At 46.1% G+C, this 13,102-nt stretch overlaps 1 protein-coding gene across 3 annotated transcripts in view; it reads left to right on the plus strand.

Annotated features, from left to right (window-relative positions):
- Ints7 (integrator complex subunit 7) overlaps window positions 1-1,950 on the plus strand; it is a 67,997-nt gene extending 66,047 nt beyond the window's left edge. Inside the window, exon 22 of one of the 3 annotated variants that reach the window (XR_011376313.1) lies at window positions 409-1,950. The gene's annotated coding sequence lies outside the window, so the exon portion shown is untranslated. The remainder of the gene's footprint in view (window positions 1-408) is intronic. The other 2 variants (XR_011376314.1, XR_011376316.1) reach the window with 2 other exon arrangements.
- The last annotated feature ends 11,152 nt before the right edge of the window (window positions 1,951-13,102 follow it).

The raw sequence follows: 13,102 nt of genomic DNA on the forward strand, positions 1-13,102 counted from the left end.
CCCTGTGCTCTGCAGCTCAAGGCAAGCGCTCTACCGCACCACTTCTGGTTTTCTAGTGGTTTGTTGGAGATAAGTCTCACGGAGTTTCCTGCCCGGGCTGGCTTTGAGTGGTGATCCTCAGATCTCAGCCTCCTGAGTAGCTAGGATTACAGGCGTGAGCCACTGTTGCCCGGCTAGCCCCTAACTTCTGTGTACAGTACTCACTTTTTAAGACATGGCTAGTATGGTGAAAATGGAATCTTTCATTTACTGTTAGTTCCGTTGAATACCTTTGTGTAGCTACTGCCTATAATATGGGATGGCATAGGGAATGAAAGAAGAAGCAATGAGGACTTTTACTTTAAGACCTAGATAAAACCCGCAAATAGGCCACTAGATGAGGCATTGAAATCGTTTGATGTACTACAGGTTCCACATGGAAGCGTATAGCTGACAGTGGATTGGGTAACGCAATCCTGTGTGGCCCAACAAAACCCTGTTCTACAGTGCTGGATTTAGCTTCTATCAATCAAACTGAAAGTACACAATGGGATGTGTGAAAGTCTGAAGGTCTGGTGAGTTGGCTTAGATTTCCTACCAGCAGCACCTTACAGGAGCTTATCACCTGCTCTTTCAATTCTTGCCCAAGAGTACCTTTAACATCAGAAGCTGTGCTTTACTGTCCCTGCTGAAACCAGTCCACTTGCCTATGGTAGATCTCAGTACAGTAAACTATGAGCAACTGAGTTTTGAATTACAGTTATGATTAAAACAAAGCAAGACACATTTCTAAGGGTAAGGAAACAACCCCAAATGAATTAGAAAAATCAGGAAAATGAGAAAACTCAGGAAATTCCCAGAGGTCAGGATGTCAAAGAAAGCAGGTTTGTAAAGAAGAAATAGTACTTTCCTCAACTCCCTTTAGGTTTCTTTTTTTCTTTTCTTTCTTTCTTTTTTTTTTTTTTTTTTTTTTTTTGTCGGTCTGGGGCTTGAACTCTGGGCCTGAGCGCTGTCCCTCAGCTCTTCAGCTCAAGGCTAGCGCTCTATCAATTGAGCCACTGCGCCACTTCCGGTTTTCTGGTGGTTTGTTGGAGATAAGAGTTTCACGGACTTTCCTGCCCGGGTGGGCTGGCTTTGAACCAAGATCCTCAGATCTCAGCCTCCGAAGTAGCTAGGATTACAGGCGTGAGCCACCAGTGCCCGGCAAGTTTCTTAGAGATGTTATTTGTGATGTGTGTATGTGTCTGTTTGTGCATGTATCTGTGTGTGTGCACATGCACATGAACCACAGCTCTGCTTCCACGTTTTGAGTAGTAGATTGGTAATAGTCTCACGGACTCCTACATGGGCTGGCTTCAAAAACTGTAACCCACAAATCTCAGGCTCCTGAGTAGCTAGGATTATAAGCATGAGCCACCAGCATCCAGTGTCATTTGTGAATTTTAATGAAGCTTATTTGTGAAAGTGAATCAAGTGTTTAGATGATTAAGAACCCTCACAATAGGACTAAATTAGATTGAGAATTAGGAAAGGTTACCAGTGCCTAGAGCCTCTGTGTCCTAAGATCTGTCTGAGAAGTGAAACAGTGGAGCTGATGAGGCTTTCTGCTTCCATCACCTCCTGATGACATGGAAGGAGTGAGCTGAGCAGGGTGAAGTGTTAACACTTGTATCCCCACACCCTTGTTTTTTTGTCCCTACCCACCAGCAAGTGCAGATGCCATGTAATAGGGAAAGCAGCTCCCATCCTGCTGTGAGCTGCGTATACCCAGGCTTGATCTGAAGATGGGAGAATCCACAGAAGACCCCTCAAAGTTGTGTAGTGTCCTGATGGAATCGGCCCTCTCATGTCAGAGAACATAGAGAACGTTTTTATAATAAAAGCTGAGAAATGAAGCACAAAAACATGCCACCTCTGGGTTTTCTTTTTTGTACTAGGAATTGAACTTGGGCTCGCTAGACAGGTCCTCTGTCACCTCAGACATAATCCCGCACATGTTCTAAACAGTTTTTTTTTTTTTTTCAGTAGTTCTTGGGATTTAAGATCAGGGCATTGTACTTGCTCGCCAGGCGCTCTATCCTTGTCTTCTGAATCTTGATATTATCCTTTAGTAACAAGCAGAAGGGAAATAGAGTAATTAGGAAAACAGACTTTTTGCAACACTTAAAATGCCTATGTCCCAGCCTGCCAGTGGTGGCTCACACCTGAAATCATAGCTGCTCAGGAAGCTGAGATCTGAGGATCAGGGTTTGAAGCCTGCCTGGTCAGAAAAGGCCCTGTGAGACTATCTCCAATTAACCACTCAAAAAATGGAAGTGGTGCTGTGGCTCAAGTGGTAGAGCCCTAACCCTGAGCACGAAGAGGGTCAGGGACGAGCGCCCAGGCCCTGAATTCAAGTCCCACAACTGACAAAACAGACACAAAAACACACCGATGTCCCTTCTTGGTCTCTACTAGGCATGATCAGAGAGGGGAGAAGGGAAAAAAGGCAAGTTCCTGAAGAATAAGCTACGTGACCTCAAGGAACTGGAGTTCATACTCAAAACTTAACATGTATTGCTGCTGCTTTGGCCGGGCCATTGCGTGACTCAAAATGCCTCAGTATCACATTCCAAGAGACCAGGGACATTGAGAAAGAACTGTAATCACGGAATCACTTAAGCAGCATCAGCTCTTTCCTACTCAGTGGTTATCTTGTCCCCTGGGATGCTCAAAAGTGTATTAGTCCTGGCTAGGTTTGCCGTCTCGGCAAAGGAGTACCTCTGGACTCTCCTTGAGAGCCCTTGACATAGGAGAACACAAAGTCTCGAGCGCTACCCCAACCTCCACACCCACATCCACCCCTGCCCAAGTGGCTGATGGAAAACATTTCCTCATCCTGAGCGCTCAAGGTAAGTCAGCTGACATTACAGCCCTGCGGCTCTTCATCATTTGTCTGAGCCGGAGCCAGATCCATGCCAAAGGCACAGCCAGCAAGGCCACACAGTTTAGACTCCCATCAGGTGACTTACCAGGCACTGGGAATGGAGATGGCACATTCTTTGTGTGCCACTGGTTCTCACAGAGACTGGGGTGAAGGCTGATGATGAAACCCTGCTGGATGAGCCTGAGCTGATTCGGTGTCTGATGAGTTTCACCAGGGAAGAAAGAAGAAACAGGCTTTTCCATGGCCGCCTTAAACCTGCTACAGGTCTCTGTTGGAGGGAGATGGAAAACTCAAAACCCTGTCAGAGAGAAATAGCTCTGATCAGAGCGTGGTCGTTTATAACTGAACTGTTCCACAATGAAAAAGGCACTTGACCTTCCAGCCCTGCAGAAACACCCTCAGACCAGTCCATCCAATTGTCTGTGCCCTTTGTGTACCTCTGACCAAATACACATTCAATATCGCGTACAGCGACCTAGATACGTGATGGAAGATGTCACCATGTCCTACTCATAGGAACAGATTGCTCCTTCTAATATCCCCTGCTCCACGGCAAACCCCTGGTTATTTTCTGTGTCAGTACTGGGGATTGAGCTCAGGGCTTGACACTCACCATGCCTTAGCATTTTGGTTCAAGGTTAGCACTCTACCCCTTGAGCCACAGCTCTACTTCCATCCCTGTTTTCTGAGCATTCCTCATACCTCTGAGCTGTGGTTTCATCTGTCAAGAGGAGCTAGTAAGTGCCCTGTTCAAGAGTGGTGAAGACTAAAGATAACACATACAGACTGGTACCTGACTGGTACCCACCAAATGTTGGTCAGATCCTTTAGAGGTGAAGTGTGTGGGCCCAGACAGCATCTGGGCAAGAAATGTCCTTTTAAGACAGGTTTGTGGTCAGCTCTTGCCTCTGAGAAGAGTAATAACGTTCCAGGTCATTGGAGGACCAAAAGTTCACAGACTCAAGAACTCCTTTTGGTGTCTGTCACACAGTCTTCCTGACCAACACAAGTCTAGAGCTGAGCTGAGGCTGGAAGAAGTAAGGGAAGCAAAACCAGCACAGTGAGCCACCTGCTACCTGATCAGAACTTGTTCCCTACTTATTGGGTATTGGAGAGTCAGCCATGCCCCTCACCTTCCAACCACAGAACTGGGGTTTAGGAGGGGTATAAGGAAGGACTTGGTGAAATAGGAAAATAACCATATGCTAAAGGAAAGAGGTGGTATGAGAACTGTTAAGGGCCTTAGAACAGGAGGTCTGTCCAGCCACGGGGGGGGGGGGGGGGAAGGGGGGCATTGCCAGAGGGCCTCTGGAGGCAGTTGGATGGGTCATATGACCTCTTGGCGCCATTCCCTTAGAATCACATGGTGGTCACAGCTGCAGGCTCCCTACTGAGGGCTTTGCCTGGGAGATGGGGTGTGGGCCTGCTCCCCACTGAACACAATTCCTCTGATAGAAGACTCTGGCTGTGCAGCTGCAGATATAAATAACCCCTGTCCTTTGAGCAAATGCCTCCAGCATGGCCTAGAATGGGATGGAGGGAAGAGAAGGGCTCAGAGAAGTGTTGGGGTAGACTGGGGTCAAAGCTGACAGCTGAGAACGGAATGAGGGTGAAGAGGCTGTGTTTCTCTCACCTCATACGTGTCTGCGTGTTTCTGAGATATGTGTCCAGGCAGAAGCTGCCCTACTTTGGAGGCCAGGAGGCCCTGTCCTTCCCAGCATTATCCCTTGCTGTTCCCACGACCGACATCCTAGCTCACAACCTACGATCTTCCTGGAATATTGCTTCCACTTCCTGGTTTCCTTGCTACTCCTTTTGGTCTCCTCAGAATAAACTACTTCCATTGTTTCCCAGTTTTTTTTAAAACAAAAACCATGCTCACTTTGATCCTGATAGAGTCTACGTCCTTCCATCTGCCACTGAAGACCCTGCCCACTGACACCCCAGCCTCATCTTGCCCACTGACACCCCAGCCTAACAGCCAAGCTCATCCCTGGATACCCCTATGTGAATAACCCAGACTGCAGGCAAGTTAGTTTCCTGGACATTCTGCGAGCTTGGGTTGCACATTCTCACCTTTGTGGCTTTGTTTTTCCTTCCACCGAAATGCTCTTTCCTACAGCACACACACACACACACACACACACTTTTTCTATCCCTCTGTATGCTGGTTCTTTAGCCAGGTAGAATAGCTTGCATCACATTCAACCTTGTCTGAAGTGGCCAGGCTTGCCAGCCCTTAAGATTGGCATCACTGTGGACCACTGGTGGCCAACATTACTATATCCTGTCAGTGGGATCAAAGAGCTCCCTCCACTGTCCCATGTCCCTCCGTTGGCCAGGAAACTCTGCCTCCAACCCTTGCTTTCATCCCTGCTCGCAGTGGCCCTGACTGATCAGCCTACTGATGGTAGGCTCAGCCAGGCAGAGACTACACTGCCTCCAGGTTCTGAGTGTTGAACAGAGATATGGTAGAAGCGTGGCCCATGGTATCACAGAGGCCCAGTGGAGCTCTAGAGTCACCAAGCTTGCGATCTGAGGTCTGAGGTCTGAGGTGAAAAGGACTGGTTAAGGCTTGGAAGAAAATTATTTTTTAAGAGACTTTACTATCTTTTGAGTCTTCCTCGCCATCTCCAGCAACAGAATCACCATAAGAATTTTGAGAACACTTTTTGGGGTGATTTGGGCTTCAATGTCCAGCTAGGTCTTCCTCATTCATCCTTCACCTCTCCTTCCCTTTCTCTCTGGTTCTTCATGGGTCAATGGGTTATCTGTTACATGCAGGGCCCAGCAGAGTCCCTGCCTGAAGTTCCCTGCTGCCCTGGGTGAAACACTCATTTTTGTGCATTCCTTTTGAGCCCTCCTGGCACTTGATCTTCCCTAGTCAGATCCTCAGCTCCATGGAGAGAAGTACAAGGTTAAAGCAACAAGGCAAAAACAAAAGCAACAACAGTCCACCTTCTTAACGTCCAAAATAAAATACAGAGAATCGGAAGGTTTAGACTAAAGTTGGCTGACTATACCCATTTAGGACATGTTAGATTCCTTGTTCCCTGGGCCTGAGAGGCCTTCGCCAAAGTACAGCCATTTTGATCTTAGACTCCATTGTGAAGGCCTTTACCAAAAGTGCCCATTGTAAAGACTTTTACCAAAAATAAGAACTCAGGTTCCTGGAAAGAACTGGGAAATGTCCCAATAACATCCTGCCCATAACTCCCCTAGCAATAGCCATCAGTGGATGACAGGAAGGTACCTAAAGCTCCAGATGCGTAGTTAACATAGTTTGCTGCTTAACCGCTTAGCCCATGCACACTAGCCAATAAGACTGTTACAAGATTCACTCACTAAGTGTCAACCAATCATGTAAGTTGGAAACCCCCTACCCTTGCTGTAACCATAAAATAACCCTGCTAAACTGGAAGAGTCCAGGCTCAAGCTTGCAATAAATGATTCTTGTGTGCTTGCAGCATCAGAATTGACTCCTTGGTGGTCTTTGGGGATCCTTATCTGGGCATAACAAGCCTAGGACATTGCATGCCTCTATCATCCTCACATCCTTCATCTCAAACTCAGAACATGAAACAAGGAGACTTAAAATTGAAGAAAGTAATATAACTGCTATAAGGAAGAGACATGGGGCTTTTCTTGTGCTGCAGGAGCATTTGGAAGTTGTGTCTTTGTGTTCTTCACGTCCAGCATGGTTCCTGGCACATAATAAGTAGTCAATAAAGTTTACTTAAGGCAGAATTCACTTTCAAATAGCCTACTGTCCGTGTAATTGCTTGTCCTAGAAGCCTGGCCCCGGAGAACTGATCGTAAACATTACAGTTATTAATCAATTCCTGCGTCCTCAATCCAATAGCAGATGGCACTGGGCAGGACTGCAAAGACCCAGACCCAGAATTCCCTGCCATGAACCTAAGCAGCCAAATTCTGTTTATACTGCTAGAAACACTAGCCTGGGCCCACCCACCCCCAAGTAGGGGCCACAGTTGGTCTTGGCTCCTTTGTGACCAAGGTGAGGCTTTGTCATCCCTGCTTCTGGGCTTCAGATTCTCCCTCTGTCTTGAGGTTGTGGGTCCTAATTAGAAAGCTCTTACAGATTCCTGAAAGGACTGTTATTGTGCCGCAGTACAAAGGGTATTATGTCACAGTGGTATAAGAGCAAGGCAATTAATGTGAACTAGGAAATAATAAGGGCACTTATTCCCAGAAGCACATTGATTTAAACCACAAAAGCTCCTTGGAACACAGCTTGAGAATTGTAAAAGCCTGAGCAATCAGCAGCCCCTGAGGGAGAGGGGCCCATGCCAGGCATTGCTGGAGAGTTCATTTGGTGGATCTTAGCAGCCAGTCTTGTCCCTCAGGTGTTCCCACTTCGGTGAGATTTCCCCACTGTAATGAGTCTGGCCCGCAGCTATGTTCTTGGAAGGAGAGGCCATGACTCCCACCTCTCTTGCATAACAAGGGAAGAATTGTCCTTACCACAGCTCACTCCATTTTTCATTCTCCAAGTGTTGCCAGTGGGTCTAGATAATGGGAACTCTTTTGCCACCACTTTTCACTTCTAAAACCTGCAAAGCAGAAATCTGATCTGAGTCATCCCTCCTCTGGTCAGCAACTTGGGAAAAACACCCCCATGTCTACGGAAAAAAAAAAGTCACCATGAGGGTAGGGCATTGTGGAGAAGAACACCATCTTCAATCATGGCTCTGAGAACAGGTAGGGCAGAACTTATAGCAAAGAAAATATGGCTCCTATTGTACAAATACTTAAAAGGCTTTTGAATATGAAAAAGCATAGAAACAACTCTACAAGGGAAATATACTTAGAACTGTTAGGTTTTTAAAAAGAGGTAGCCGAGTAAGAACAGCACCAGCACGCACGTGGTATTCAGGTAAGGGGTAGGTTTATTCAGTAGACCTGCTGGGACCAGGCAAGGTTGGCACTCCACGTGGCTGGGAAAGGCCTGGGAATGAGAGAGAGCTGGGAAGAGAGGAAAGAGAGAGAAAAGAGCCAGAAAAGAGCAGAGAGAGGGGTAAGAACAGTAGCACTCACGTGGTATTCAGGTAAGGGGTAGACCTGCTGGGACCAAGCAAGGTTGGCACTCCACGTGGCTGGGAAAGAGAGAGAGCAAGAAAAGAACAGAGAGAGAGCTAGAATAGAACAGAGAGAGCAAGAAAAGAGCAGCAAGAGCGTCTGGGCCTGGGCTAGGCCTTATCCAGGGTATGGGCAGGGAAAGGTGTGGCCACATCAAATTCAGATGTGACCTCAGCGGATGCAGATGTGACCTCTTCCAGGTGTCCCAGTTGCCTAGGTAACACAGGTAATGGGTGGAGACTTTGCTGTGAGGAGGGTGGAGTCTGCTCGCCATCCAGGAGCGGACCTTACAAGAACATTCATAACAAAGAAGTAGAATCTTTAACATAAGTCACTTGCACTCAGGATCTCAAGTTCAAGGCCAACCAACCTGGGCTGTGTCAGAAAATAAAAAGAACAACAAAAAAAAATACTAACCTCACCTGGCACTGGTGGCTCGTGTCTGTAATGCTAGCTAGATGCCTGGGAGGCTGAGATTGGAAGGATCATATGAGGCCAGCCTAGGCAGAAAAGTTTGTTAAGACCTCATTTCAATTAAGAGCTGAAAGCAAGGAAAAGCATAAGATAGATGGATGGTGGTAAGGAAGTAAGACCCCATCTCAATGTCCAGTGCAAAAAGGACTAGAAGCGTGGCTCCATGAGGGCCCCTGTCTAAGCAAGCACAAGGCCCCAAGTTCAAGCCTCTATACCACCAAAGAAAGAAAAAGAAGAAAAAAAAAGGAAAAAATTAAGTTTGATTGCAAAATAGTATAATTATGGTCCCTCCCTTCCCCTTCTCTCAGCAGGATCTGTCTATATATCCCAGGTCAATGTTTTTTTAATGATACATTTTTCTATACAGGTACATGAAAATATAGGAAGGAGTCTGGGAAGTATATCAAAATAAAGTTGATTCAATATACTACTTAAGAAAACTATTAGTTTTAATTTAATTTTTTTTGCTGGTCCTGGAGCTTAAGCTGAAAGCCGCACACTGCCCCTGAGCCTCTCTGTGCTCAAGCCTAGCACTCTACCACTTAGCCAAAGCACCGCGGCCAGCTTTTTCTGTTTATGTGGTACTGAGGATTCAAACCCAACGTTCATACAGGCTAGGCAAGCACTAAGCCACATTCCCAGCCTCGTTTTAATTTTTTGATGGATCTGCAATAGTAAACATAAAACAACCATAACTGATTAGATTCCAAGATACACAGGCATGGGGGTGTGTGTGGAAAGAGTATAAATGCATATTTTCTTATCGGTAAAATCCTAAAACACAAATGGAAGCCCTGTGAAGTCTAAGGGCACTTTACATTGTGAATGATATTTACATACTTAGGTAAAGCAGGTTTAGTAGTTGTTTTCATATGCCAGCTCCACCCTCTTCTTTGTCCAGCTCCTTCCCAAGATGATGTCAGGCAAGGACTCTGAATGTCTAGCATCCTCAGCCATACCAACAGTCTCACCTCTGTCAACAGCCTTACTGCTGTCACATAGGCCAAGTACTCAAGAGGCAGAGGAGGGCCTGGGACAGAGGCATTGACTGTTGAAGGCATACTCTGTGCATGAGACTGCTTTTCTTGACTCTGAATCTCTCCCATCCATCCAAAACCATCACCTGGACCTATATGAATGTGTTTAAGGGACAGATGGAATGACCAATGGGTCCCCAAGAAAAGTCCTCCAACAAGGAGGCTGCTTGCCCAAAGGACTGTACAGAAAGTTTCCTAGTAGTTTTACTACAGCCCTCAAGCTCACCAGTGTATTTGTAGTTTTCTAGCTCCACCTGCTTCTCAGCCCTCCCCTGAGCTCCACTCGCCATGCCCTCTTGTGGTTATACATCTCAGCAGGGCTGCTGGGGCCTTGGCCAGGTGTGGTGATATGTCTGGAATGGCAGCCCAGGGCTGTCATCTGTACCCTCTGAACAGGGCCTAAGACACACTCAGAGTACCTGCGATAGACAGGGACAGGGAGGAAGCTCCTAGAGAGGGCACAGCCCAGAGCTGGGCATCTGCGACAGGGACAGGGCAGAGAAAAGGCATGAGGGTAGAATATGGAGACGGAATCTCACCAAAGAAGAAATGGGAAGTGTCCCACAGGAATTGCCTCTCATCCCTCCCTCCTTTCCCAGGGATGGATGCGCGCTAAGCCCTTGCTCAACCACTGAGCATTGTTCATTTAAACAAAGAATTTATTTAGTGGTTGCCTACTTATTAAATCAGCACAGTATTTAAATGAAGGACAAGTGACTAAGTCTGAGTGTAGTTCTAATATTGGTTACCCCAGAAATGGTCAAACTCATCATTTTTTTCAGTCAATCTAACAACTACAATATTCATGAGGGCCAATGAGAGTCAGGGATTGGTTAGGCCTATGGGGTTCCACAAGTAAGGCATGGCCTTGCCTTCTGTGAGCCCTACTATGCATGGGCTTATATTAATCTCTGAAGCAGGAAATAAAACTGCAAGCTGTGATGATGCCACAGAATGGCAGAGAGAGAGCAACAGGGAAAAGGTGGACTCGTTTCCTAATTCTATACACAGCCTTGTCACCCACTGACTGAGACACACAGTACAATTTCATCATTGTGTGTATGTTCACAAACCTACATGATGGAGGTCATCCACTACTCTGGCTTCCTGATGCAATCAGGATGGTTGCTAAAACGGATGGGCTGCTCAGGCATTGACATGGCCAACTGTCTTATAGTAAATGTTTTAAAGTAGAAGGAATGCATCCTAAAATGATAATAAAAGTATAGTAGAGCTGAGCACTGGTGGCTCATGTCTGTAACCTTAGCTACTCAGGAGACAGATCTGAGGATGGAGGTTCAAAACCAGCCCAGACAGGAAAGTCCATGAGTCTCTTACCTTTAATTAACCACCAAAAGAATAAAAGCTCAGTGTGGCCTTGAGTTCAAGCCCCACTGCCCCCAAAAAGTATAGTATAGTAGACACATAACTCACAAGTTAGGCATTTATTGTTGTTATCAAGTATTATATTCTATACATAGTGTATGCTCTATACTTTTTTCCTTACAAAAGTGTTCAATATAAATATAGTCTAACTTGAAGTTTGCAGAAGACATAACAGATGGACGTCCAGTTAACACCATGAGAAAAGAAATCAGACAAACAGAGAATATGAAAACATTGCTCTTCATGGGCTGGGAAGGTGGCTCAGTGGTAGAGCACTTGCCTTGCATGCATGAGGTCCTGGGTTCAATTCCTCAGCACCACATAAGCAAAAAGAAAAAAGCTGGAAGTGGCACTGTGGCTCAAGTGGTAGAGCACTAGCCTTGAGGTGAAGAGCTGAGGGACAGCACCCAGGCCCAGAGTTCAGGCCCCACGACCGGACCTCCCCCCCCAAAAAAAGAAAACATTGCTCTTCAAAAAAAGTCACTCATAGCCAGGTGCTGATGGCTCACACCTGTAATCCTAGCTACTCAGGAGGCTGAGATCTGAGGACCATGGTTCAAAGCCAGCCCGGGCAAGAAAGTCCATGAGACTTATCTCTAGATAACCATCAGGAAACCAGAAGTGCACTGTGGCTCAAGTGATAGAGCTCTATCCTTGAGCTGAAGAGTTGAGGACAGTGCCCAAGCTCAGAGTTCAGGCCCCACAAGAGACCAAAAAAAAAAAGTCACTCAGACATAAATTAATATTTTTTTCAGGATAGAACAGAGTTGTTGTAGATAAAAGGATATTAGAGCAATAGTATAATTTAATGAGAAGCATGAATTTTGTCTGGTTCTTTGGGAAAATTTGAACATGGATCCTTTTTAGATAATATAGATAGTATAGAATTAATTTTACTATGGGCTGGGAAGGTGGCTTAGTGGTAGAGTGCTTGCCTTGCATGCCTGAGGTCCTGGGTTCAATTCCTCAGCACCACATAAGCAAAAAGAAAAAAGCCAGAGTAGTGTTGTGGCTCAAGTGGTAGAGCGCTAGCCTTGAGCTGAAGAGCTGAGGGACAGCGCCCAGGCCCAGAGTTCAGGCCCCATGACCGGACCCCCCCCCAAAAAAAAGAATTAATTTTACTAGTTGTTAATAACGTTACTGGGGTTTTATGGCATCCCCACCCAAAAACACACAGGTAATGTGTTCCCTTACCATGTGAGGACAGCTATGATGTCACTAGGTTATAAGAACTCTTGATCTCCATTAAAAACTTAGGGGACTACCATTGTATATATGGTCTGTGGTTATCCAAAATGTCACTGTGTGATGCATAACTCTATTTGTGTGCACATGCGACTTGTGTGTGTGTGTGTGTGTGTGTATGTGTGTGTGTGTGTGGTCAAGTGATCTTCAGGCTGTAATTTTGTTTTTTTGTTTTTTGTTTTTTGGTCAGTTGTGAGGCTTGAATTCTGGGCCTGGGCGCTGTCCCTCAGCTCTTCAGCTCAAGGCTAGCGCTCTACCACTGAGCCTGAGCCACAGCGCCACTTCTGGTTTTCTGGTGGTTTACTGGAGATAAGAGTCTTATGGACTTTCCTGCCTGGGTGGCTTTGAACCAAGATCCTCAGATCTCAGCCTCCTGCGTAGCTAGGATTACAGGCGTGAGCCACCAGCACCATACTTTTCTGTGTCTTTTATCAATCAGTGCTCCTCAGCAACAGGTTGTGATCAACTTCCCCTGAAGGGTGCTATCACAAAGGGCCTGCCTCCCTAGATGACCCCTTTATTTGGGGCTTTATGTAAAAAATTCCAATTTCCTGAAAGTGGGAATCTGGGCAGGTTATAGCACTTTCACTACCTAGAACCATCCAAGGATCCACTGGTGATTGTGTGTGTGTGTGTGTGTGTGTGTGTGTGTGTGTGTGTGTGTGTGTGTGTGTGTGTGTCCAGAGAAGTACAGCTGAGCAAATGACCCAGTGAGTATCCATTGAAATGTGGAATATGCACTGTTGTTTCTTACAAGTGGGTTAAACCATACATGGATATGACCATTGATTACCTTCACATCTTAGGATGTGAACATGGAGGGCAGAGTGTAGTTGCAAACAATTGTGCAAATATGAATTTAGGCCTTTACTGATCTTTCCTGTACACTAGGAGGTTCTGGGGACAGAGCTGGGACAGATACGATAAGTAGCAGGATCAAATGAACCTTACTAGA

This window comes from Dipodomys merriami, unplaced genomic scaffold, assembly GCF_024711535.1.
Source record: "Dipodomys merriami isolate MVZ:Mamm:240054 unplaced genomic scaffold, mDipMer1.0.p SCAF_31, whole genome shotgun sequence".
Lineage (NCBI taxonomy): Eukaryota > Metazoa > Chordata > Mammalia > Rodentia > Heteromyidae > Dipodomys > Dipodomys merriami.